General features: G+C 54.1%; 39 non-coding genes across 39 annotated transcripts; all 39 read left to right on the forward strand.

Moving 5' to 3' along the window:
* Positions 1–308: 308 nt before the first annotated feature.
* Positions 309–380, forward strand: Trnae-cuc. Its single transcript has one exon. It is a non-coding gene; the product is annotated as a tRNA-Glu (tRNA).
* A 374-nt stretch (positions 381–754) lies between these two features.
* Positions 755–826, forward strand: Trnah-gug. The gene has a single exon. It is a non-coding gene; the product is annotated as a tRNA-His (tRNA).
* A 747-nt stretch (positions 827–1,573) lies between these two features.
* Positions 1,574–1,655, forward strand: Trnal-uag. The gene has a single exon. It is a non-coding gene; the product is annotated as a tRNA-Leu (tRNA).
* A 445-nt stretch (positions 1,656–2,100) lies between these two features.
* On the forward strand, positions 2,101–2,172 carry Trnae-cuc. Its single transcript has one exon. It is a non-coding gene; the product is annotated as a tRNA-Glu (tRNA).
* Positions 2,173–2,546: 374 nt separating this feature from the next.
* On the forward strand, positions 2,547–2,618 carry Trnah-gug. The gene has a single exon. It is a non-coding gene; the product is annotated as a tRNA-His (tRNA).
* A 747-nt stretch (positions 2,619–3,365) lies between these two features.
* On the forward strand, positions 3,366–3,447 carry Trnal-uag. Its single transcript has one exon. It is a non-coding gene; the product is annotated as a tRNA-Leu (tRNA).
* Positions 3,448–3,892: 445 nt separating this feature from the next.
* On the forward strand, positions 3,893–3,964 carry Trnae-cuc. The gene has a single exon. It is a non-coding gene; the product is annotated as a tRNA-Glu (tRNA).
* Positions 3,965–4,338: 374 nt separating this feature from the next.
* On the forward strand, positions 4,339–4,410 carry Trnah-gug. Its single transcript has one exon. It is a non-coding gene; the product is annotated as a tRNA-His (tRNA).
* A 747-nt stretch (positions 4,411–5,157) lies between these two features.
* On the forward strand, positions 5,158–5,239 carry Trnal-uag. Its single transcript has one exon. It is a non-coding gene; the product is annotated as a tRNA-Leu (tRNA).
* Positions 5,240–5,684: 445 nt separating this feature from the next.
* Positions 5,685–5,756, forward strand: Trnae-cuc. Its single transcript has one exon. It is a non-coding gene; the product is annotated as a tRNA-Glu (tRNA).
* Positions 5,757–6,130: 374 nt separating this feature from the next.
* Trnah-gug lies at positions 6,131–6,202 on the forward strand. Its single transcript has one exon. It is a non-coding gene; the product is annotated as a tRNA-His (tRNA).
* A 747-nt stretch (positions 6,203–6,949) lies between these two features.
* Trnal-uag lies at positions 6,950–7,031 on the forward strand. Its single transcript has one exon. It is a non-coding gene; the product is annotated as a tRNA-Leu (tRNA).
* Positions 7,032–7,476: 445 nt separating this feature from the next.
* On the forward strand, positions 7,477–7,548 carry Trnae-cuc. Its single transcript has one exon. It is a non-coding gene; the product is annotated as a tRNA-Glu (tRNA).
* Positions 7,549–7,922: 374 nt separating this feature from the next.
* Trnah-gug lies at positions 7,923–7,994 on the forward strand. The gene has a single exon. It is a non-coding gene; the product is annotated as a tRNA-His (tRNA).
* A 747-nt stretch (positions 7,995–8,741) lies between these two features.
* Trnal-uag lies at positions 8,742–8,823 on the forward strand. The gene has a single exon. It is a non-coding gene; the product is annotated as a tRNA-Leu (tRNA).
* A 445-nt stretch (positions 8,824–9,268) lies between these two features.
* Trnae-cuc lies at positions 9,269–9,340 on the forward strand. The gene has a single exon. It is a non-coding gene; the product is annotated as a tRNA-Glu (tRNA).
* Positions 9,341–9,714: 374 nt separating this feature from the next.
* Positions 9,715–9,786, forward strand: Trnah-gug. Its single transcript has one exon. It is a non-coding gene; the product is annotated as a tRNA-His (tRNA).
* A 747-nt stretch (positions 9,787–10,533) lies between these two features.
* Trnal-uag lies at positions 10,534–10,615 on the forward strand. The gene has a single exon. It is a non-coding gene; the product is annotated as a tRNA-Leu (tRNA).
* A 445-nt stretch (positions 10,616–11,060) lies between these two features.
* On the forward strand, positions 11,061–11,132 carry Trnae-cuc. The gene has a single exon. It is a non-coding gene; the product is annotated as a tRNA-Glu (tRNA).
* A 374-nt stretch (positions 11,133–11,506) lies between these two features.
* Positions 11,507–11,578, forward strand: Trnah-gug. Its single transcript has one exon. It is a non-coding gene; the product is annotated as a tRNA-His (tRNA).
* A 747-nt stretch (positions 11,579–12,325) lies between these two features.
* Positions 12,326–12,407, forward strand: Trnal-uag. Its single transcript has one exon. It is a non-coding gene; the product is annotated as a tRNA-Leu (tRNA).
* Positions 12,408–12,852: 445 nt separating this feature from the next.
* Positions 12,853–12,924, forward strand: Trnae-cuc. Its single transcript has one exon. It is a non-coding gene; the product is annotated as a tRNA-Glu (tRNA).
* A 374-nt stretch (positions 12,925–13,298) lies between these two features.
* On the forward strand, positions 13,299–13,370 carry Trnah-gug. Its single transcript has one exon. It is a non-coding gene; the product is annotated as a tRNA-His (tRNA).
* Positions 13,371–14,117: 747 nt separating this feature from the next.
* On the forward strand, positions 14,118–14,199 carry Trnal-uag. Its single transcript has one exon. It is a non-coding gene; the product is annotated as a tRNA-Leu (tRNA).
* Positions 14,200–14,644: 445 nt separating this feature from the next.
* Trnae-cuc lies at positions 14,645–14,716 on the forward strand. The gene has a single exon. It is a non-coding gene; the product is annotated as a tRNA-Glu (tRNA).
* A 374-nt stretch (positions 14,717–15,090) lies between these two features.
* On the forward strand, positions 15,091–15,162 carry Trnah-gug. The gene has a single exon. It is a non-coding gene; the product is annotated as a tRNA-His (tRNA).
* A 747-nt stretch (positions 15,163–15,909) lies between these two features.
* Positions 15,910–15,991, forward strand: Trnal-uag. Its single transcript has one exon. It is a non-coding gene; the product is annotated as a tRNA-Leu (tRNA).
* Positions 15,992–16,436: 445 nt separating this feature from the next.
* On the forward strand, positions 16,437–16,508 carry Trnae-cuc. The gene has a single exon. It is a non-coding gene; the product is annotated as a tRNA-Glu (tRNA).
* Positions 16,509–16,882: 374 nt separating this feature from the next.
* Trnah-gug lies at positions 16,883–16,954 on the forward strand. Its single transcript has one exon. It is a non-coding gene; the product is annotated as a tRNA-His (tRNA).
* Positions 16,955–17,701: 747 nt separating this feature from the next.
* On the forward strand, positions 17,702–17,783 carry Trnal-uag. The gene has a single exon. It is a non-coding gene; the product is annotated as a tRNA-Leu (tRNA).
* Positions 17,784–18,228: 445 nt separating this feature from the next.
* Trnae-cuc lies at positions 18,229–18,300 on the forward strand. The gene has a single exon. It is a non-coding gene; the product is annotated as a tRNA-Glu (tRNA).
* A 374-nt stretch (positions 18,301–18,674) lies between these two features.
* Trnah-gug lies at positions 18,675–18,746 on the forward strand. The gene has a single exon. It is a non-coding gene; the product is annotated as a tRNA-His (tRNA).
* Positions 18,747–19,493: 747 nt separating this feature from the next.
* Positions 19,494–19,575, forward strand: Trnal-uag. The gene has a single exon. It is a non-coding gene; the product is annotated as a tRNA-Leu (tRNA).
* Positions 19,576–20,020: 445 nt separating this feature from the next.
* Trnae-cuc lies at positions 20,021–20,092 on the forward strand. The gene has a single exon. It is a non-coding gene; the product is annotated as a tRNA-Glu (tRNA).
* A 374-nt stretch (positions 20,093–20,466) lies between these two features.
* On the forward strand, positions 20,467–20,538 carry Trnah-gug. The gene has a single exon. It is a non-coding gene; the product is annotated as a tRNA-His (tRNA).
* Positions 20,539–21,285: 747 nt separating this feature from the next.
* Positions 21,286–21,367, forward strand: Trnal-uag. Its single transcript has one exon. It is a non-coding gene; the product is annotated as a tRNA-Leu (tRNA).
* Positions 21,368–21,812: 445 nt separating this feature from the next.
* Trnae-cuc lies at positions 21,813–21,884 on the forward strand. The gene has a single exon. It is a non-coding gene; the product is annotated as a tRNA-Glu (tRNA).
* A 374-nt stretch (positions 21,885–22,258) lies between these two features.
* On the forward strand, positions 22,259–22,330 carry Trnah-gug. The gene has a single exon. It is a non-coding gene; the product is annotated as a tRNA-His (tRNA).
* Positions 22,331–23,077: 747 nt separating this feature from the next.
* On the forward strand, positions 23,078–23,159 carry Trnal-uag. Its single transcript has one exon. It is a non-coding gene; the product is annotated as a tRNA-Leu (tRNA).
* The last annotated feature ends 222 nt before the right edge of the window (positions 23,160–23,381 follow it).

The raw sequence follows: 23,381 nt of genomic DNA on the forward strand, positions 1-23,381 counted from the left end.
GTGGGTTCCAATCCCACAGCTGCCAAACGTGTAATGTTTCCTGTGTCGAAGGCAGGTGCACTCATTGCCCGCAAAGGAAACAGCACAACAAGGCGTGAGCGTCTGCTTGGTGAATTGTCGTAGAACAGTGCGTGGTGCAACGACAGGATTTGTAGGCACCTTTTGCTCTCATCATTGCTGGCGTCCGTCTCCACGAAATGCGTCCGGGGCACGCCGTTCTATAACGCGAGAGAGTGGATTTTTTACAGTTGTCGTCAGTTAACCGTGGGTGGCTCCTGCGTTCGCTGGAAAGAGCACTGCCGTCGTTATCCGGTGTGGTCTAGTGGCTAGGATACCTGGCTCTCACCCAGGAGGCCCGGGTTCGATTCCCGGTACCGGAATCGCGCGTTTTTGTTGCTCCTCTTATGCGACTTGTCTCGACTTTGCTCGACTGACGCTACGCTGACGCGTGCAGAAAGCTACGTTAAGTATGATTCACGGCAACACCTGACGGCGAGAGAGATGAAGCGTCTATCCACTTGTTATCCAGCCACATACCTGTAGTCAAGAGGCTTGGGGGACTGCAAGACATTGCCACGGAGGTGAATGCAGCTAACCACTGTAGTTAGTGTCCTGACAGCGCAGGCACGTTCATTTGCTCGTATACATGTGATGGAGACCGTGTCTCACACTGCTGTGGCGTACACCTTGGCCTAGGCTCTGCTGTGTATCGCCACTTGCATTACAGGCAGCTGCTTTCGCGGGCGCGTCCGTGGCCGTGATCGTCTAGTGGTTAGGACATTGCGTTGTGGCCGCAATAACCCAGGTTCGAATCCTGGTCACGGCAATTTTGAAAGTTTCGCCTTGCTGCCGTTGCAATGACGAGTACTCGAAATGACAGTACTCTCTTGATTTTTTCACTCGTGTTCCGCAGGCCGCAGTTTGCCCTACCACTTCATCCCCAACACGTAATGTCGCCTCCCAGAGCGCAGACGTCCGCTGCTCTCTGTAGTCGAAAAGGGCAGTTGTTTGAAGTGCGATGGATGAGCAGCCAGTCCCAGCAGAACAGGAAGCTGTGGCGTGCACTGTTTGTACAAATGCTAGGAACACTGGCGCACCAAGCAGCGCATGTAGCGTGGCCGAGCGCTTTAAGGCGCTGGTTTAAGGCACCAGACTCTCTGTAGGCGCGGTTTCGAATCCCGTAGCTGCCGGGGGCTTTGCTGTGATCGCGTTAAGCTGCCGCTTTTTCTTCAAGTGTAACCTCCTTGAGCTCACATATGTTTGATACATGGAGCATTGTGGCTCCGCCTGACAGTTACAGCTACGATACTTTAGTGGTTACGGAAAGCCCAGGTTCGAAACCTGGTCACGGTACGAAAACGTCTCTTGACGCTGTCTCCTTAACTGCGACAGCTACAGACAAGTGGCGTCGCTACCATACGGCGGGCACGGCTTTTTCTTGCTGTGGATGGCCTAAAGAGACGCTTCCAGTGGGAGAGCAGTGGAAATACATGGCACGGCGATTGCCAAGATACTTCCATTTCGAAGTGATCTTTGTAGTACAAAGGAAACGTTTTGCGGCTGCTGCTCCAACGGTAACGTGGCCGAGCGGTCTAAGGCGCTGGTTTTAGGCACCAGTCTCTTCGGAGGCGTGGGTTCGAATCCCACCGTTGCCACTTTTTACGTCTCATTTTTGTGCCGTTGCGGTGTGTTCTCGTGGGGTAGGACGCAGCTCTTGTGACGCGCGTGCTGTGTAGGTAGCGTGGCCGAGCGGTCTAAGGCGCTGGTTTCAGGCACCATTCTCTTCGGAGGCGTGGGTTCCAATCCCACAGCTGCCAAACGTGTAATGTTTCCTGTGTCGAAGGCAGGTGCACTCATTGCCCGCAAAGGAAACAGCACAACAAGGCGTGAGCGTCTGCTTGGTGAATTGTCGTAGAACAGTGCGTGGTGCAACGACAGGATTTGTAGGCACCTTTTGCTCTCATCATTGCTGGCGTCCGTCTCCACGAAATGCGTCCGGGGCACGCCGTTCTATAACGCGAGAGAGTGGATTTTTTACAGTTGTCGTCAGTTAACCGTGGGTGGCTCCTGCGTTCGCTGGAAAGAGCACTGCCGTCGTTATCCGGTGTGGTCTAGTGGCTAGGATACCTGGCTCTCACCCAGGAGGCCCGGGTTCGATTCCCGGTACCGGAATCGCGCGTTTTTGTTGCTCCTCTTATGCGACTTGTCTCGACTTTGCTCGACTGACGCTACGCTGACGCGTGCAGAAAGCTACGTTAAGTATGATTCACGGCAACACCTGACGGCGAGAGAGATGAAGCGTCTATCCACTTGTTATCCAGCCACATACCTGTAGTCAAGAGGCTTGGGGGACTGCAAGACATTGCCACGGAGGTGAATGCAGCTAACCACTGTAGTTAGTGTCCTGACAGCGCAGGCACGTTCATTTGCTCGTATACATGTGATGGAGACCGTGTCTCACACTGCTGTGGCGTACACCTTGGCCTAGGCTCTGCTGTGTATCGCCACTTGCATTACAGGCAGCTGCTTTCGCGGGCGCGTCCGTGGCCGTGATCGTCTAGTGGTTAGGACATTGCGTTGTGGCCGCAATAACCCAGGTTCGAATCCTGGTCACGGCAATTTTGAAAGTTTCGCCTTGCTGCCGTTGCAATGACGAGTACTCGAAATGACAGTACTCTGTTGATTTTTTCACTCGTGTTCCGCAGGCCGCAGTTTGCCCTACCACTTCATCCCCAACACGTAATGTCGCCTCCCAGAGCGCAGACGTCCGCTGCTCTCTGTAGTCGAAAAGGGCAGTTGTTTGAAGTGCGATGGATGAGCAGCCAGTCCCAGCAGAACAGGAAGCTGTGGCGTGCACTGTTTGTACAAATGCTAGGAACACTGGCGCACCAAGCAGCGCATGTAGCGTGGCCGAGCGCTTTAAGGCGCTGGTTTAAGGCACCAGACTCTCTGTAGGCGCGGTTTCGAATCCCGTAGCTGCCGGGGGCTTTGCTGTGATCGCGTTAAGCTGCCGCTTTTTCTTCAAGTGTAACCTCCTTGAGCTCACATATGTTTGATACATGGAGCATTGTGGCTCCGCCTGACAGTTACAGCTACGATACTTTAGTGGTTACGGAAAGCCCAGGTTCGAAACCTGGTCACGGTACGAAAACGTCTCTTGACGCTGTCTCCTTAACTGCGACAGCTACAGACAAGTGGCGTCGCTACCATACGGCGGGCACGGCTTTTTCTTGCTGTGGATGGCCTAAAGAGACGCTTCCAGTGGGAGAGCAGTGGAAATACATGGCACGGCGATTGCCAAGATACTTCCATTTCGAAGTGATCTTTGTAGTACAAAGGAAACGTTTTGCGGCTGCTGCTCCAACGGTAACGTGGCCGAGCGGTCTAAGGCGCTGGTTTTAGGCACCAGTCTCTTCGGAGGCGTGGGTTCGAATCCCACCGTTGCCACTTTTTACGTCTCATTTTTGTGCCGTTGCGGTGTGTTCTCGTGGGGTAGGACGCAGCTCTTGTGACGCGCGTGCTGTGTAGGTAGCGTGGCCGAGCGGTCTAAGGCGCTGGTTTCAGGCACCATTCTCTTCGGAGGCGTGGGTTCCAATCCCACAGCTGCCAAACGTGTAATGTTTCCTGTGTCGAAGGCAGGTGCACTCATTGCCCGCAAAGGAAACAGCACAACAAGGCGTGAGCGTCTGCTTGGTGAATTGTCGTAGAACAGTGCGTGGTGCAACGACAGGATTTGTAGGCACCTTTTGCTCTCATCATTGCTGGCGTCCGTCTCCACGAAATGCGTCCGGGGCACGCCGTTCTATAACGCGAGAGAGTGGATTTTTTACAGTTGTCGTCAGTTAACCGTGGGTGGCTCCTGCGTTCGCTGGAAAGAGCACTGCCGTCGTTATCCGGTGTGGTCTAGTGGCTAGGATACCTGGCTCTCACCCAGGAGGCCCGGGTTCGATTCCCGGTACCGGAATCGCGCGTTTTTGTTGCTCCTCTTATGCGACTTGTCTCGACTTTGCTCGACTGACGCTACGCTGACGCGTGCAGAAAGCTACGTTAAGTATGATTCACGGCAACACCTGACGGCGAGAGAGATGAAGCGTCTATCCACTTGTTATCCAGCCACATACCTGTAGTCAAGAGGCTTGGGGGACTGCAAGACATTGCCACGGAGGTGAATGCAGCTAACCACTGTAGTTAGTGTCCTGACAGCGCAGGCACGTTCATTTGCTCGTATACATGTGATGGAGACCGTGTCTCACACTGCTGTGGCGTACACCTTGGCCTAGGCTCTGCTGTGTATCGCCACTTGCATTACAGGCAGCTGCTTTCGCGGGCGCGTCCGTGGCCGTGATCGTCTAGTGGTTAGGACATTGCGTTGTGGCCGCAATAACCCAGGTTCGAATCCTGGTCACGGCAATTTTGAAAGTTTCGCCTTGCTGCCGTTGCAATGACGAGTACTCGAAATGACAGTACTCTCTTGATTTTTTCACTCGTGTTCCGCAGGCCGCAGTTTGCCCTACCACTTCATCCCCAACACGTAATGTCGCCTCCCAGAGCGCAGACGTCCGCTGCTCTCTGTAGTCGAAAAGGGCAGTTGTTTGAAGTGCGATGGATGAGCAGCCAGTCCCAGCAGAACAGGAAGCTGTGGCGTGCACTGTTTGTACAAATGCTAGGAACACTGGCGCACCAAGCAGCGCATGTAGCGTGGCCGAGCGCTTTAAGGCGCTGGTTTAAGGCACCAGACTCTCTGTAGGCGCGGTTTCGAATCCCGTAGCTGCCGGGGGCTTTGCTGTGATCGCGTTAAGCTGCCGCTTTTTCTTCAAGTGTAACCTCCTTGAGCTCACATATGTTTGATACATGGAGCATTGTGGCTCCGCCTGACAGTTACAGCTACGATACTTTAGTGGTTACGGAAAGCCCAGGTTCGAAACCTGGTCACGGTACGAAAACGTCTCTTGACGCTGTCTCCTTAACTGCGACAGCTACAGACAAGTGGCGTCGCTACCATACGGCGGGCACGGCTTTTTCTTGCTGTGGATGGCCTAAAGAGACGCTTCCAGTGGGAGAGCAGTGGAAATACATGGCACGGCGATTGCCAAGATACTTCCATTTCGAAGTGATCTTTGTAGTACAAAGGAAACGTTTTGCGGCTGCTGCTCCAACGGTAACGTGGCCGAGCGGTCTAAGGCGCTGGTTTTAGGCACCAGTCTCTTCGGAGGCGTGGGTTCGAATCCCACCGTTGCCACTTTTTACGTCTCATTTTTGTGCCGTTGCGGTGTGTTCTCGTGGGGTAGGACGCAGCTCTTGTGACGCGCGTGCTGTGTAGGTAGCGTGGCCGAGCGGTCTAAGGCGCTGGTTTCAGGCACCATTCTCTTCGGAGGCGTGGGTTCCAATCCCACAGCTGCCAAACGTGTAATGTTTCCTGTGTCGAAGGCAGGTGCACTCATTGCCCGCAAAGGAAACAGCACAACAAGGCGTGAGCGTCTGCTTGGTGAATTGTCGTAGAACAGTGCGTGGTGCAACGACAGGATTTGTAGGCACCTTTTGCTCTCATCATTGCTGGCGTCCGTCTCCACGAAATGCGTCCGGGGCACGCCGTTCTATAACGCGAGAGAGTGGATTTTTTACAGTTGTCGTCAGTTAACCGTGGGTGGCTCCTGCGTTCGCTGGAAAGAGCACTGCCGTCGTTATCCGGTGTGGTCTAGTGGCTAGGATACCTGGCTCTCACCCAGGAGGCCCGGGTTCGATTCCCGGTACCGGAATCGCGCGTTTTTGTTGCTCCTCTTATGCGACTTGTCTCGACTTTGCTCGACTGACGCTACGCTGACGCGTGCAGAAAGCTACGTTAAGTATGATTCACGGCAACACCTGACGGCGAGAGAGATGAAGCGTCTATCCACTTGTTATCCAGCCACATACCTGTAGTCAAGAGGCTTGGGGGACTGCAAGACATTGCCACGGAGGTGAATGCAGCTAACCACTGTAGTTAGTGTCCTGACAGCGCAGGCACGTTCATTTGCTCGTATACATGTGATGGAGACCGTGTCTCACACTGCTGTGGCGTACACCTTGGCCTAGGCTCTGCTGTGTATCGCCACTTGCATTACAGGCAGCTGCTTTCGCGGGCGCGTCCGTGGCCGTGATCGTCTAGTGGTTAGGACATTGCGTTGTGGCCGCAATAACCCAGGTTCGAATCCTGGTCACGGCAATTTTGAAAGTTTCGCCTTGCTGCCGTTGCAATGACGAGTACTCGAAATGACAGTACTCTGTTGATTTTTTCACTCGTGTTCCGCAGGCCGCAGTTTGCCCTACCACTTCATCCCCAACACGTAATGTCGCCTCCCAGAGCGCAGACGTCCGCTGCTCTCTGTAGTCGAAAAGGGCAGTTGTTTGAAGTGCGATGGATGAGCAGCCAGTCCCAGCAGAACAGGAAGCTGTGGCGTGCACTGTTTGTACAAATACTAGGAACACTGGCGCACCAAGCAGCGCATGTAGCGTGGCCGAGCGCTTTAAGGCGCTGGTTTAAGGCACCAGACTCTCTGTAGGCGCGGTTTCGAATCCCGTAGCTGCCGGGGGCTTTGCTGTGATCGCGTTAAGCTGCCGCTTTTTCTTCAAGTGTAACCTCCTTGAGCTCACATATGTTTGATACATGGAGCATTGTGGCTCCGCCTGACAGTTACAGCTACGATACTTTAGTGGTTACGGAAAGCCCAGGTTCGAAACCTGGTCACGGTACGAAAACGTCTCTTGACGCTGTCTCCTTAACTGCGACAGCTACAGACAAGTGGCGTCGCTACCATACGGCGGGCACGGCTTTTTCTTGCTGTGGATGGCCTAAAGAGACGCTTCCAGTGGGAGAGCAGTGGAAATACATGGCACGGCGATTGCCAAGATACTTCCATTTCGAAGTGATCTTTGTAGTACAAAGGAAACGTTTTGCGGCTGCTGCTCCAACGGTAACGTGGCCGAGCGGTCTAAGGCGCTGGTTTTAGGCACCAGTCTCTTCGGAGGCGTGGGTTCGAATCCCACCGTTGCCACTTTTTACGTCTCATTTTTGTGCCGTTGCGGTGTGTTCTCGTGGGGTAGGACGCAGCTCTTGTGACGCGCGTGCTGTGTAGGTAGCGTGGCCGAGCGGTCTAAGGCGCTGGTTTCAGGCACCATTCTCTTCGGAGGCGTGGGTTCCAATCCCACAGCTGCCAAACGTGTAATGTTTCCTGTGTCGAAGGCAGGTGCACTCATTGCCCGCAAAGGAAACAGCACAACAAGGCGTGAGCGTCTGCTTGGTGAATTGTCGTAGAACAGTGCGTGGTGCAACGACAGGATTTGTAGGCACCTTTTGCTCTCATCATTGCTGGCGTCCGTCTCCACGAAATGCGTCCGGGGCACGCCGTTCTACGACGCGAGAGAGTGGATTTTTTACAGTTGTCGTCAGTTAACCGTGGGTGGCTCCTGCGTTCGCTGGAAAGAGCACTGCCGTCGTTATCCGGTGTGGTCTAGTGGCTAGGATACCTGGCTCTCACCCAGGAGGCCCGGGTTCGATTCCCGGTACCGGAATCGCGCGTTTTTGTTGCTCCTCTTATGCGACTTGTCTCGACTTTGCTCGACTGACGCTACGCTGACGCGTGCAGAAAGCTACGTTAAGTATGATTCACGGCAACACCTGACGGCGAGAGAGATGAAGCGTCTATCCACTTGTTATCCAGCCACATACCTGTAGTCAAGAGGCTTGGGGGACTGCAAGACATTGCCACGGAGGTGAATGCAGCTAACCACTGTAGTTAGTGTCCTGACAGCGCAGGCACGTTCATTTGCTCGTATACATGTGATGGAGACCGTGTCTCACACTGCTGTGGCGTACACCTTGGCCTAGGCTCTGCTGTGTATCGCCACTTGCATTACAGGCAGCTGCTTTCGCGGGCGCGTCCGTGGCCGTGATCGTCTAGTGGTTAGGACATTGCGTTGTGGCCGCAATAACCCAGGTTCGAATCCTGGTCACGGCAATTTTGAAAGTTTCGCCTTGCTGCCGTTGCAATGACGAGTACTCGAAATGACAGTACTCTGTTGATTTTTTCACTCGTGTTCCGCAGGCCGCAGTTTGCCCTACCACTTCATCCCCAACACGTAATGTCGCCTCCCAGAGCGCAGACGTCCGCTGCTCTCTGTAGTCGAAAAGGGCAGTTGTTTGAAGTGCGATGGATGAGCAGCCAGTCCCAGCAGAACAGGAAGCTGTGGCGTGCACTGTTTGTACAAATGCTAGGAACACTGGCGCACCAAGCAGCGCATGTAGCGTGGCCGAGCGCTTTAAGGCGCTGGTTTAAGGCACCAGACTCTCTGTAGGCGCGGTTTCGAATCCCGTAGCTGCCGGGGGCTTTGCTGTGATCGCGTTAAGCTGCCGCTTTTTCTTCAAGTGTAACCTCCTTGAGCTCACATATGTTTGATACATGGAGCATTGTGGCTCCGCCTGACAGTTACAGCTACGATACTTTAGTGGTTACGGAAAGCCCAGGTTCGAAACCTGGTCACGGTACGAAAACGTCTCTTGACGCTGTCTCCTTAACTGCGACAGCTACAGACAAGTGGCGTCGCTACCATACGGCGGGCACGGCTTTTTCTTGCTGTGGATGGCCTAAAGAGACGCTTCCAGTGGGAGAGCAGTGGAAATACATGGCACGGCGATTGCCAAGATACTTCCATTTCGAAGTGATCTTTGTAGTACAAAGGAAACGTTTTGCGGCTGCTGCTCCAACGGTAACGTGGCCGAGCGGTCTAAGGCGCTGGTTTTAGGCACCAGTCTCTTCGGAGGCGTGGGTTCGAATCCCACCGTTGCCACTTTTTACGTCTCATTTTTGTGCCGTTGCGGTGTGTTCTCGTGGGGTAGGACGCAGCTCTTGTGACGCGCGTGCTGTGTAGGTAGCGTGGCCGAGCGGTCTAAGGCGCTGGTTTCAGGCACCATTCTCTTCGGAGGCGTGGGTTCCAATCCCACAGCTGCCAAACGTGTAATGTTTCCTGTGTCGAAGGCAGGTGCACTCATTGCCCGCAAAGGAAACAGCACAACAAGGCGTGAGCGTCTGCTTGGTGAATTGTCGTAGAACAGTGCGTGGTGCAACGACAGGATTTGTAGGCACCTTTTGCTCTCATCATTGCTGGCGTCCGTCTCCACGAAATGCGTCCGGGGCACGCCGTTCTATAACGCGAGAGAGTGGATTTTTTACAGTTGTCGTCAGTTAACCGTGGGTGGCTCCTGCGTTCGCTGGAAAGAGCACTGCCGTCGTTATCCGGTGTGGTCTAGTGGCTAGGATACCTGGCTCTCACCCAGGAGGCCCGGGTTCGATTCCCGGTACCGGAATCGCGCGTTTTTGTTGCTCCTCTTATGCGACTTGTCTCGACTTTGCTCGACTGACGCTACGCTGACGCGTGCAGAAAGCTACGTTAAGTATGATTCACGGCAACACCTGACGGCGAGAGAGATGAAGCGTCTATCCACTTGTTATCCAGCCACATACCTGTAGTCAAGAGGCTTGGGGGACTGCAAGACATTGCCACGGAGGTGAATGCAGCTAACCACTGTAGTTAGTGTCCTGACAGCGCAGGCACGTTCATTTGCTCGTATACATGTGATGGAGACCGTGTCTCACACTGCTGTGGCGTACACCTTGGCCTAGGCTCTGCTGTGTATCGCCACTTGCATTACAGGCAGCTGCTTTCGCGGGCGCGTCCGTGGCCGTGATCGTCTAGTGGTTAGGACATTGCGTTGTGGCCGCAATAACCCAGGTTCGAATCCTGGTCACGGCAATTTTGAAAGTTTCGCCTTGCTGCCGTTGCAATGACGAGTACTCGAAATGACAGTACTCTGTTGATTTTTTCACTCGTGTTCCGCAGGCCGCAGTTTGCCCTACCACTTCATCCCCAACACGTAATGTCGCCTCCCAGAGCGCAGACGTCCGCTGCTCTCTGTAGTCGAAAAGGGCAGTTGTTTGAAGTGCGATGGATGAGCAGCCAGTCCCAGCAGAACAGGAAGCTGTGGCGTGCACTGTTTGTACAAATACTAGGAACACTGGCGCACCAAGCAGCGCATGTAGCGTGGCCGAGCGCTTTAAGGCGCTGGTTTAAGGCACCAGACTCTCTGTAGGCGCGGTTTCGAATCCCGTAGCTGCCGGGGGCTTTGCTGTGATCGCGTTAAGCTGCCGCTTTTTCTTCAAGTGTAACCTCCTTGAGCTCACATATGTTTGATACATGGAGCATTGTGGCTCCGCCTGACAGTTACAGCTACGATACTTTAGTGGTTACGGAAAGCCCAGGTTCGAAACCTGGTCACGGTACGAAAACGTCTCTTGACGCTGTCTCCTTAACTGCGACAGCTACAGACAAGTGGCGTCGCTACCATACGGCGGGCACGGCTTTTTCTTGCTGTGGATGGCCTAAAGAGACGCTTCCAGTGGGAGAGCAGTGGAAATACATGGCACGGCGATTGCCAAGATACTTCCATTTCGAAGTGATCTTTGTAGTACAAAGGAAACGTTTTGCGGCTGCTGCTCCAACGGTAACGTGGCCGAGCGGTCTAAGGCGCTGGTTTTAGGCACCAGTCTCTTCGGAGGCGTGGGTTCGAATCCCACCGTTGCCACTTTTTACGTCTCATTTTTGTGCCGTTGCGGTGTGTTCTCGTGGGGTAGGACGCAGCTCTTGTGACGCGCGTGCTGTGTAGGTAGCGTGGCCGAGCGGTCTAAGGCGCTGGTTTCAGGCACCATTCTCTTCGGAGGCGTGGGTTCCAATCCCACAGCTGCCAAACGTGTAATGTTTCCTGTGTCGAAGGCAGGTGCACTCATTGCCCGCAAAGGAAACAGCACAACAAGGCGTGAGCGTCTGCTTGGTGAATTGTCGTAGAACAGTGCGTGGTGCAACGACAGGATTTGTAGGCACCTTTTGCTCTCATCATTGCTGGCGTCCGTCTCCACGAAATGCGTCCGGGGCACGCCGTTCTATAACGCGAGAGAGTGGATTTTTTACAGTTGTCGTCAGTTAACCGTGGGTGGCTCCTGCGTTCGCTGGAAAGAGCACTGCCGTCGTTATCCGGTGTGGTCTAGTGGCTAGGATACCTGGCTCTCACCCAGGAGGCCCGGGTTCGATTCCCGGTACCGGAATCGCGCGTTTTTGTTGCTCCTCTTATGCGACTTGTCTCGACTTTGCTCGACTGACGCTACGCTGACGCGTGCAGAAAGCTACGTTAAGTATGATTCACGGCAACACCTGACGGCGAGAGAGATGAAGCGTCTATCCACTTGTTATCCAGCCACATACCTGTAGTCAAGAGGCTTGGGGGACTGCAAGACATTGCCACGGAGGTGAATGCAGCTAACCACTGTAGTTAGTGTCCTGACAGCGCAGGCACGTTCATTTGCTCGTATACATGTGATGGAGACCGTGTCTCACACTGCTGTGGCGTACACCTTGGCCTAGGCTCTGCTGTGTATCGCCACTTGCATTACAGGCAGCTGCTTTCGCGGGCGCGTCCGTGGCCGTGATCGTCTAGTGGTTAGGACATTGCGTTGTGGCCGCAATAACCCAGGTTCGAATCCTGGTCACGGCAATTTTGAAAGTTTCGCCTTGCTGCCGTTGCAATGACGAGTACTCGAAATGACAGTACTCTGTTGATTTTTTCACTCGTGTTCCGCAGGCCGCAGTTTGCCCTACCACTTCATCCCCAACACGTAATGTCGCCTCCCAGAGCGCAGACGTCCGCTGCTCTCTGTAGTCGAAAAGGGCAGTTGTTTGAAGTGCGATGGATGAGCAGCCAGTCCCAGCAGAACAGGAAGCTGTGGCGTGCACTGTTTGTACAAATACTAGGAACACTGGCGCACCAAGCAGCGCATGTAGCGTGGCCGAGCGCTTTAAGGCGCTGGTTTAAGGCACCAGACTCTCTGTAGGCGCGGTTTCGAATCCCGTAGCTGCCGGGGGCTTTGCTGTGATCGCGTTAAGCTGCCGCTTTTTCTTCAAGTGTAACCTCCTTGAGCTCACATATGTTTGATACATGGAGCATTGTGGCTCCGCCTGACAGTTACAGCTACGATACTTTAGTGGTTACGGAAAGCCCAGGTTCGAAACCTGGTCACGGTACGAAAACGTCTCTTGACGCTGTCTCCTTAACTGCGACAGCTACAGACAAGTGGCGTCGCTACCATACGGCGGGCACGGCTTTTTCTTGCTGTGGATGGCCTAAAGAGACGCTTCCAGTGGGAGAGCAGTGGAAATACATGGCACGGCGATTGCCAAGATACTTCCATTTCGAAGTGATCTTTGTAGTACAAAGGAAACGTTTTGCGGCTGCTGCTCCAACGGTAACGTGGCCGAGCGGTCTAAGGCGCTGGTTTTAGGCACCAGTCTCTTCGGAGGCGTGGGTTCGAATCCCACCGTTGCCACTTTTTACGTCTCATTTTTGTGCCGTTGCGGTGTGTTCTCGTGGGGTAGGACGCAGCTCTTGTGACGCGCGTGCTGTGTAGGTAGCGTGGCCGAGCGGTCTAAGGCGCTGGTTTCAGGCACCATTCTCTTCGGAGGCGTGGGTTCCAATCCCACAGCTGCCAAACGTGTAATGTTTCCTGTGTCGAAGGCAGGTGCACTCATTGCCCGCAAAGGAAACAGCACAACAAGGCGTGAGCGTCTGCTTGGTGAATTGTCGTAGAACAGTGCGTGGTGCAACGACAGGATTTGTAGGCACCTTTTGCTCTCATCATTGCTGGCGTCCGTCTCCACGAAATGCGTCCGGGGCACGCCGTTCTATAACGCGAGAGAGTGGATTTTTTACAGTTGTCGTCAGTTAACCGTGGGTGGCTCCTGCGTTCGCTGGAAAGAGCACTGCCGTCGTTATCCGGTGTGGTCTAGTGGCTAGGATACCTGGCTCTCACCCAGGAGGCCCGGGTTCGATTCCCGGTACCGGAATCGCGCGTTTTTGTTGCTCCTCTTATGCGACTTGTCTCGACTTTGCTCGATTGACGCTACGCTGACGCGTGCAGAAAGCTACGTTAAGTATGATTCACGGCAACACCTGACGGCGAGAGAGATGAAGCGTCTATCCACTTGTTATCCAGCCACATACCTGTAGTCAAGAGGCTTGGGGGACTGCAAGACATTGCCACGGAGGTGAATGCAGCTAACCACTGTAGTTAGTGTCCTGACAGCGCAGGCACGTTCATTTGCTCGTATACATGTGATGGAGACCGTGTCTCACACTGCTGTGGCGTACACCTTGGCCTAGGCTCTGCTGTGTATCGCCACTTGCATTACAGGCAGCTGCTTTCGCGGGCGCGTCCGTGGCCGTGATCGTCTAGTGGTTAGGACATTGCGTTGTGGCCGCAATAACCCAGGTTCGAATCCTGGTCACGGCAATTTTGAAAGTTTCGCCTTGCTGCCGTTGCAATGACGAGTACTCGAAATGACAGTACTCTGTTGATTTTTTCACTCGTGTTCCGCAGGCCGCAGTTTGCCCTACCACTTCATCCCCAACACGTAATGTCGCCTCCCAGAGCGCAGACGTCCGCTGCTCTCTGTAGTCGAAAAGGGCAGTTGTTTGAAGTGCGATGGATGAGCAGCCAGTCCCAGCAGAACAGGAAGCTGTGGCGTGCACTGTTTGTACAAATACTAGGAACACTGGCGCACCAAGCAGCGCATGTAGCGTGGCCGAGCGCTTTAAGGCGCTGGTTTAAGGCACCAGACTCTCTGTAGGCGCGGTTTCGAATCCCGTAGCTGCCGGGGGCTTTGCTGTGATCGCGTTAAGCTGCCGCTTTTTCTTCAAGTGTAACCTCCTTGAGCTCACATATGTTTGATACATGGAGCATTGTGGCTCCGCCTGACAGTTACAGCTACGATACTTTAGTGGTTACGGAAAGCCCAGGTTCGAAACCTGGTCACGGTACGAAAACGTCTCTTGACGCTGTCTCCTTAACTGCGACAGCTACAGACAAGTGGCGTCGCTACCATACGGCGGGCACGGCTTTTTCTTGCTGTGGATGGCCTAAAGAGACGCTTCCAGTGGGAGAGCAGTGGAAATACATGGCACGGCGATTGCCAAGATACTTCCATTTCGAAGTGATCTTTGTAGTACAAAGGAAACGTTTTGCGGCTGCTGCTCCAACGGTAACGTGGCCGAGCGGTCTAAGGCGCTGGTTTTAGGCACCAGTCTCTTCGGAGGCGTGGGTTCGAATCCCACCGTTGCCACTTTTTACGTCTCATTTTTGTGCCGTTGCGGTGTGTTCTCGTGGGGTAGGACGCAGCTCTTGTGACGCGCGTGCTGTGTAGGTAGCGTGGCCGAGCGGTCTAAGGCGCTGGTTTCAGGCACCATTCTCTTCGGAGGCGTGGGTTCCAATCCCACAGCTGCCAAACGTGTAATGTTTCCTGTGTCGAAGGCAGGTGCACTCATTGCCCGCAAAGGAAACAGCACAACAAGGCGTGAGCGTCTGCTTGGTGAATTGTCGTAGAACAGTGCGTGGTGCAACGACAGGATTTGTAGGCACCTTTTGCTCTCATCATTGCTGGCGTCCGTCTCCACGAAATGCGTCCGGGGCACGCCGTTCTATAACGCGAGAGAGTGGATTTTTTACAGTTGTCGTCAGTTAACCGTGGGTGGCTCCTGCGTTCGCTGGAAAGAGCACTGCCGTCGTTATCCGGTGTGGTCTAGTGGCTAGGATACCTGGCTCTCACCCAGGAGGCCCGGGTTCGATTCCCGGTACCGGAATCGCGCGTTTTTGTTGCTCCTCTTATGCGACTTGTCTCGACTTTGCTCGACTGACGCTACGCTGACGCGTGCAGAAAGCTACGTTAAGTATGATTCACGGCAACACCTGACGGCGAGAGAGATGAAGCGTCTATCCACTTGTTATCCAGCCACATACCTGTAGTCAAGAGGCTTGGGGGACTGCAAGACATTGCCACGGAGGTGAATGCAGCTAACCACTGTAGTTAGTGTCCTGACAGCGCAGGCACGTTCATTTGCTCGTATACATGTGATGGAGACCGTGTCTCACACTGCTGTGGCGTACACCTTGGCCTAGGCTCTGCTGTGTATCGCCACTTGCATTACAGGCAGCTGCTTTCGCGGGCGCGTCCGTGGCCGTGATCGTCTAGTGGTTAGGACATTGCGTTGTGGCCGCAATAACCCAGGTTCGAATCCTGGTCACGGCAATTTTGAAAGTTTCGCCTTGCTGCCGTTGCAATGACGAGTACTCGAAATGACAGTACTCTGTTGATTTTTTCACTCGTGTTCCGCAGGCCGCAGTTTGCCCTACCACTTCATCCCCAACACGTAATGTCGCCTCCCAGAGCGCAGACGTCCGCTGCTCTCTGTAGTCGAAAAGGGCAGTTGTTTGAAGTGCGATGGATGAGCAGCCAGTCCCAGCAGAACAGGAAGCTGTGGCGTGCACTGTTTGTACAAATACTAGGAACACTGGCGCACCAAGCAGCGCATGTAGCGTGGCCGAGCGCTTTAAGGCGCTGGTTTAAGGCACCAGACTCTCTGTAGGCGCGGTTTCGAATCCCGTAGCTGCCGGGGGCTTTGCTGTGATCGCGTTAAGCTGCCGCTTTTTCTTCAAGTGTAACCTCCTTGAGCTCACATATGTTTGATACATGGAGCATTGTGGCTCCGCCTGACAGTTACAGCTACGATACTTTAGTGGTTACGGAAAGCCCAGGTTCGAAACCTGGTCACGGTACGAAAACGTCTCTTGACGCTGTCTCCTTAACTGCGACAGCTACAGACAAGTGGCGTCGCTACCATACGGCGGGCACGGCTTTTTCTTGCTGTGGATGGCCTAAAGAGACGCTTCCAGTGGGAGAGCAGTGGAAATACATGGCACGGCGATTGCCAAGATACTTCCATTTCGAAGTGATCTTTGTAGTACAAAGGAAACGTTTTGCGGCTGCTGCTCCAACGGTAACGTGGCCGAGCGGTCTAAGGCGCTGGTTTTAGGCACCAGTCTCTTCGGAGGCGTGGGTTCGAATCCCACCGTTGCCACTTTTTACGTCTCATTTTTGTGCCGTTGCGGTGTGTTCTCGTGGGGTAGGACGCAGCTCTTGTGACGCGCGTGCTGTGTAGGTAGCGTGGCCGAGCGGTCTAAGGCGCTGGTTTCAGGCACCATTCTCTTCGGAGGCGTGGGTTCCAATCCCACAGCTGCCAAACGTGTAATGTTTCCTGTGTCGAAGGCAGGTGCACTCATTGCCCGCAAAGGAAACAGCACAACAAGGCGTGAGCGTCTGCTTGGTGAATTGTCGTAGAACAGTGCGTGGTGCAACGACAGGATTTGTAGGCACCTTTTGCTCTCATCATTGCTGGCGTCCGTCTCCACGAAATGCGTCCGGGGCACGCCGTTCTATAACGCGAGAGAGTGGATTTTTTACAGTTGTCGTCAGTTAACCGTGGGTGGCTCCTGCGTTCGCTGGAAAGAGCACTGCCGTCGTTATCCGGTGTGGTCTAGTGGCTAGGATACCTGGCTCTCACCCAGGAGGCCCGGGTTCGATTCCCGGTACCGGAATCGCGCGTTTTTGTTGCTCCTCTTATGCGACTTGTCTCGACTTTGCTCGATTGACGCTACGCTGACGCGTGCAGAAAGCTACGTTAAGTATGATTCACGGCAACACCTGACGGCGAGAGAGATGAAGCGTCTATCCACTTGTTATCCAGCCACATACCTGTAGTCAAGAGGCTTGGGGGACTGCAAGACATTGCCACGGAGGTGAATGCAGCTAACCACTGTAGTTAGTGTCCTGACAGCGCAGGCACGTTCATTTGCTCGTATACATGTGATGGAGACCGTGTCTCACACTGCTGTGGCGTACACCTTGGCCTAGGCTCTGCTGTGTATCGCCACTTGCATTACAGGCAGCTGCTTTCGCGGGCGCGTCCGTGGCCGTGATCGTCTAGTGGTTAGGACATTGCGTTGTGGCCGCAATAACCCAGGTTCGAATCCTGGTCACGGCAATTTTGAAAGTTTCGCCTTGCTGCCGTTGCAATGACGAGTACTCGAAATGACAGTACTCTGTTGATTTTTTCACTCGTGTTCCGCAGGCCGCAGTTTGCCCTACCACTTCATCCCCAACACGTAATGTCGCCTCCCAGAGCGCAGACGTCCGCTGCTCTCTGTAGTCGAAAAGGGCAGTTGTTTGAAGTGCGATGGATGAGCAGCCAGTCCCAGCAGAACAGGAAGCTGTGGCGTGCACTGTTTGTACAAATACTAGGAACACTGGCGCACCAAGCAGCGCATGTAGCGTGGCCGAGCGCTTTAAGGCGCTGGTTTAAGGCACCAGACTCTCTGTAGGCGCGGTTTCGAATCCCGTAGCTGCCGGGGGCTTTGCTGTGATCGCGTTAAGCTGCCGCTTTTTCTTCAAGTGTAACCTCCTTGAGCTCACATATGTTTGATACATGGAGCATTGTGGCTCCGCCTGACAGTTACAGCTACGATACTTTAGTGGTTACGGAAAGCCCAGGTTCGAAACCTGGTCACGGTACGAAAACGTCTCTTGACGCTGTCTCCTTAACTGCGACAGCTACAGACAAGTGGCGTCGCTACCATACGGCGGGCACGGCTTTTTCTTGCTGTGGATGGCCTAAAGAGACGCTTCCAGTGGGAGAGCAGTGGAAATACATGGCACGGCGATTGCCAAGATACTTCCATTTCGAAGTGATCTTTGTAGTACAAAGGAAACGTTTTGCGGCTGCTGCTCCAACGGTAACGTGGCCGAGCGGTCTAAGGCGCTGGTTTTAGGCACCAGTCTCTTCGGAGGCGTGGGTTCGAATCCCACCGTTGCCACTTTTTACGTCTCATTTTTGTGCCGTTGCGGTGTGTTCTCGTGGGGTAGGACGCAGCTCTTGTGACGCGCGTGCTGTGTAGGTAGCGTGGCCGAGCGGTCTAAGGCGCTGGTTTCAGGCACCATTCTCTTCGGAGGCGTGGGTTCCAATCCCACAGCTGCCAAACGTGTAATGTTTCCTGTGTCGAAGGCAGGTGCACTCATTGCCCGCAAAGGAAACAGCACAACAAGGCGTGAGCGTCTGCTTGGTGAATTGTCGTAGAACAGTGCGTGGTGCAACGACAGGATTTGTAGGCACCTTTTGCTCTCATCATTGCTGGCGTCCGTCTCCACGAAATGCGTCCGGGGCACGCCGTTCTATAACGCGAGAGAGTGGATTTTTTACAGTTGTCGTCAGTTAACCGTGGGTGGCTCCTGCGTTCGCTGGAAAGAGCACTGCCGTCGTTATCCGGTGTGGTCTAGTGGCTAGGATACCTGGCTCTCACCCAGGAGGCCCGGGTTCGATTCCCGGTACCGGAATCGCGCGTTTTTGTTGCTCCTCTTATGCGACTTGTCTCGACTTTGCTCGACTGACGCTACGCTGACGCGTGCAGAAAGCTACGTTAAGTATGATTCACGGCAACACCTGACGGCGAGAGAGATGAAGCGTCTATCCACTTGTTATCCAGCCACATACCTGTAGTCAAGAGGCTTGGGGGACTGCAAGACATTGCCACGGAGGTGAATGCAGCTAACCACTGTAGTTAGTGTCCTGACAGCGCAGGCACGTTCATTTGCTCGTATACATGTGATGGAGACCGTGTCTCACACTGCTGTGGCGTACACCTTGGCCTAGGCTCTGCTGTGTATCGCCACTTGCATTACAGGCAGCTGCTTTCGCGGGCGCGTCCGTGGCCGTGATCGTCTAGTGGTTAGGACATTGCGTTGTGGCCGCAATAACCCAGGTTCGAATCCTGGTCACGGCAATTTTGAAAGTTTCGCCTTGCTGCCGTTGCAATGACGAGTACTCGAAATGACAGTACTCTGTTGATTTTTTCACTCGTGTTCCGCAGGCCGCAGTTTGCCCTACCACTTCATCCCCAACACGTAATGTCGCCTCCCAGAGCGCAGACGTCCGCTGCTCTCTGTAGTCGAAAAGGGCAGTTGTTTGAAGTGCGATGGATGAGCAGCCAGTCCCAGCAGAACAGGAAGCTGTGGCGTGCACTGTTTGTACAAATACTAGGAACACTGGCGCACCAAGCAGCGCATGTAGCGTGGCCGAGCGCTTTAAGGCGCTGGTTTAAGGCACCAGACTCTCTGTAGGCGCGGTTTCGAATCCCGTAGCTGCCGGGGGCTTTGCTGTGATCGCGTTAAGCTGCCGCTTTTTCTTCAAGTGTAACCTCCTTGAGCTCACATATGTTTGATACATGGAGCATTGTGGCTCCGCCTGACAGTTACAGCTACGATACTTTAGTGGTTACGGAAAGCCCAGGTTCGAAACCTGGTCACGGTACGAAAACGTCTCTTGACGCTGTCTCCTTAACTGCGACAGCTACAGACAAGTGGCGTCGCTACCATACGGCGGGCACGGCTTTTTCTTGCTGTGGATGGCCTAAAGAGACGCTTCCAGTGGGAGAGCAGTGGAAATACATGGCACGGCGATTGCCAAGATACTTCCATTTCGAAGTGATCTTTGTAGTACAAAGGAAACGTTTTGCGGCTGCTGCTCCAACGGTAACGTGGCCGAGCGGTCTAAGGCGCTGGTTTTAGGCACCAGTCTCTTCGGAGGCGTGGGTTCGAATCCCACCGTTGCCACTTTTTACGTCTCATTTTTGTGCCGTTGCGGTGTGTTCTCGTGGGGTAGGACGCAGCTCTTGTGACGCGCGTGCTGTGTAGGTAGCGTGGCCGAGCGGTCTAAGGCGCTGGTTTCAGGCACCATTCTCTTCGGAGGCGTGGGTTCCAATCCCACAGCTGCCAAACGTGTAATGTTTCCTGTGTCGAAGGCAGGTGCACTCATTGCCCGCAAAGGAAACAGCACAACAAGGCGTGAGCGTCTGCTTGGTGAATTGTCGTAGAACAGTGCGTGGTGCAACGACAGGATTTGTAGGCACCTTTTGCTCTCATCATTGCTGGCGTCCGTCTCCACGAAATGCGTCCGGGGCACGCCGTTCTATAACGCGAGAGAGTGGATTTTTTACAGTTGTCGTCAGTTAACCGTGGGTGGCTCCTGCGTTCGCTGGAAAGAGCACTGCCGTCGTTATCCGGTGTGGTCTAGTGGCTAGGATACCTGGCTCTCACCCAGGAGGCCCGGGTTCGATTCCCGGTACCGGAATCGCGCGTTTTTGTTGCTCCTCTTATGCGACTTGTCTCGACTTTGCTCGACTGACGCTACGCTGACGCGTGCAGAAAGCTACGTTAAGTATGATTCACGGCAACACCTGACGGCGAGAGAGATGAAGCGTCTATCCACTTGTTATCCAGCCACATACCTGTAGTCAAGAGGCTTGGGGGACTGCAAGACATTGCCACGGAGGTGAATGCAGCTAACCACTGTAGTTAGTGTCCTGACAGCGCAGGCACGTTCATTTGCTCGTATACATGTGATGGAGACCGTGTCTCACACTGCTGTGGCGTACACCTTGGCCTAGGCTCTGCTGTGTATCGCCACTTGCATTACAGGCAGCTGCTTTCGCGGGCGCGTCCGTGGCCGTGATCGTCTAGTGGTTAGGACATTGCGTTGTGGCCGCAATAACCCAGGTTCGAATCCTGGTCACGGCAATTTTGAAAGTTTCGCCTTGCTGCCGTTGCAATGACGAGTACTCGAAATGACAGTACTCTCTTGATTTTTTCACTCGTGTTCCGCAGGCCGCAGTTTGCCCTACCACTTCATCCCCAACACGTAATGTCGCCTCCCAGAGCGCAGACGTCCGCTGCTCTCTGTAGTCGAAAAGGGCAGTTGTTTGAAGTGCGATGGATGAGCAGCCAGTCCCAGCAGAACAGGAAGCTGTGGCGTGCACTGTTTGTACAAATGCTAGGAACACTGGCGCACCAAGCAGCGCATGTAGCGTGGCCGAGCGCTTTAAGGCGCTGGTTTAAGGCACCAGACTCTCTGTAGGCGCGGTTTCGAATCCCGTAGCTGCCGGGGGCTTTGCTGTGATCGCGTTAAGCTGCCGCTTTTTCTTCAAGTGTAACCTCCTTGAGCTCACATATGTTTGATACATGGAGCATTGTGGCTCCGCCTGACAGTTACAGCTACGATACTTTAGTGGTTACGGAAAGCCCAGGTTCGAAACCTGGTCACGGTACGAAAACGTCTCTTGACGCTGTCTCCTTAACTGCGACAGCTACAGACAAGTGGCGTCGCTACCATACGGCGGGCACGGCTTTTTCTTGCTGTGGATGGCCTAAAGAGACGCTTCCAGTGGGAGAGCAGTGGAAATACATGGCACGGCGATTGCCAAGATACTTCCATTTCGAAGTGATCTTTGTAGTACAAAGGAAACGTTTTGCGGCTGCTGCTCCAACGGTAACGTGGCCGAGCGGTCTAAGGCGCTGGTTTTAGGCACCAGTCTCTTCGGAGGCGTGGGTTCGAATCCCACCGTTGCCACTTTTTACGTCTCATTTTTGTGCCGTTGCGGTGTGTTCTCGTGGGGTAGGACGCAGCTCTTGTGACGCGCGTGCTGTGTAGGTAGCGTGGCCGAGCGGTCTAAGGCGCTGGTTTCAGGCACCATTCTCTTCGGAGGCGTGGGTTCCAATCCCACAGCTGCCAAACGTGTAATGTTTCCTGTGTCGAAGGCAGGTGCACTCATTGCCCGCAAAGGAAACAGCACAACAAGGCGTGAGCGTCTGCTTGGTGAATTGTCGTAGAACAGTGCGTGGTGCAACGACAGGATTTGTAGGCACCTTTTGCTCTCATCATTGCTGGCGTCCGTCTCCACGAAATGCGTCCGGGGCACGCCGTTCTATAACGCGAGAGAGTGGATTTTTTACAGTTGTCGTCAGTTAACCGTGGGTGGCTCCTGCGTTCGCTGGAAAGAGCACTGCCGTCGTTATCCGGTGTGGTCTAGTGGCTAGGATACCTGGCTCTCACCCAGGAGGCCCGGGTTCGATTCCCGGTACCGGAATCGCGCGTTTTTGTTGCTCCTCTTATGCGACTTGTCTCGACTTTGCTCGACTGACGCTACGCTGACGCGTGCAGAAAGCTACGTTAAGTATGATTCACGGCAACACCTGACGGCGAGAGAGATGAAGCGTCTATCCACTTGTTATCCAGCCACATACCTGTAGTCAAGAGGCTTGGGGGACTGCAAGACATTGCCACGGAGGTGAATGCAGCTAACCACTGTAGTTAGTGTCCTGACAGCGCAGGCACGTTCATTTGCTCGTATACATGTGATGGAGACCGTGTCTCACACTGCTGTGGCGTACACCTTGGCCTAGGCTCTGCTGTGTATCGCCACTTGCATTACAGGCAGCTGCTTTCGCGGGCGCGTCCGTGGCCGTGATCGTCTAGTGGTTAGGACATTGCGTTGTGGCCGCAATAACCCAGGTTCGAATCCTGGTCACGGCAATTTTGAAAGTTTCGCCTTGCTGCCGTTGCAATGACGAGTACTCGAAATGACAGTACTCTCTTGATTTTTTCACTCGTGTTCCGCAGGCCGCAGTTTGCCCTACCACTTCATCCCCAACACGTAATGTCGCCTCCCAGAGCGCAGACGTCCGCTGCTCTCTGTAGTCGAAAAGGGCAGTTGTTTGAAGTGCGATGGATGAGCAGCCAGTCCCAGCAGAACAGGAAGCTGTGGCGTGCACTGTTTGTACAAATGCTAGGAACACTGGCGCACCAAGCAGCGCATGTAGCGTGGCCGAGCGCTTTAAGGCGCTGGTTTAAGGCACCAGACTCTCTGTAGGCGCGGTTTCGAATCCCGTAGCTGCCGGGGGCTTTGCTGTGATCGCGTTAAGCTGCCGCTTTTTCTTCAAGTGTAACCTCCTTGAGCTCACATATGTTTGATACATGGAGCATTGTGGCTCCGCCTGACAGTTACAGCTACGATACTTTAGTGGTTACGGAAAGCCCAGGTTCGAAACCTGGTCACGGTACGAAAACGTCTCTTGACGCTGTCTCCTTAACTGCGACAGCTACAGACAAGTGGCGTCGCTACCATACGGCGGGCACGGCTTTTTCTTGCTGTGGATGGCCTAAAGAGACGCTTCCAGTGGGAGAGCAGTGGAAATACATGGCACGGCGATTGCCAAGATACTTCCATTTCGAAGTGATCTTTGTAGTACAAAGGAAACGTTTTGCGGCTGCTGCTCCAACGGTAACGTGGCCGAGCGGTCTAAGGCGCTGGTTTTAGGCACCAGTCTCTTCGGAGGCGTGGGTTCGAATCCCACCGTTGCCACTTTTTACGTCTCATTTTTGTGCCGTTGCGGTGTGTTCTCGTGGGGTAGGACGCAGCTCTTGTGACGCGCGTGCTGTGTAGGTAGCGTGGCCGAGCGGTCTAAGGCGCTGGTTTCAGGCACCATTCTCTTCGGAGGCGTGGGTTCCAATCCCACAGCTGCCAAACGTGTAATGTTTCCTGTGTCGAAGGCAGGTGCACTCATTGCCCGCAAAGGAAACAGCA

This window comes from Schistocerca piceifrons, unplaced genomic scaffold, assembly GCF_021461385.2.
Source record: "Schistocerca piceifrons isolate TAMUIC-IGC-003096 unplaced genomic scaffold, iqSchPice1.1 HiC_scaffold_700, whole genome shotgun sequence".
Lineage (NCBI taxonomy): Eukaryota > Metazoa > Arthropoda > Insecta > Orthoptera > Acrididae > Schistocerca > Schistocerca piceifrons.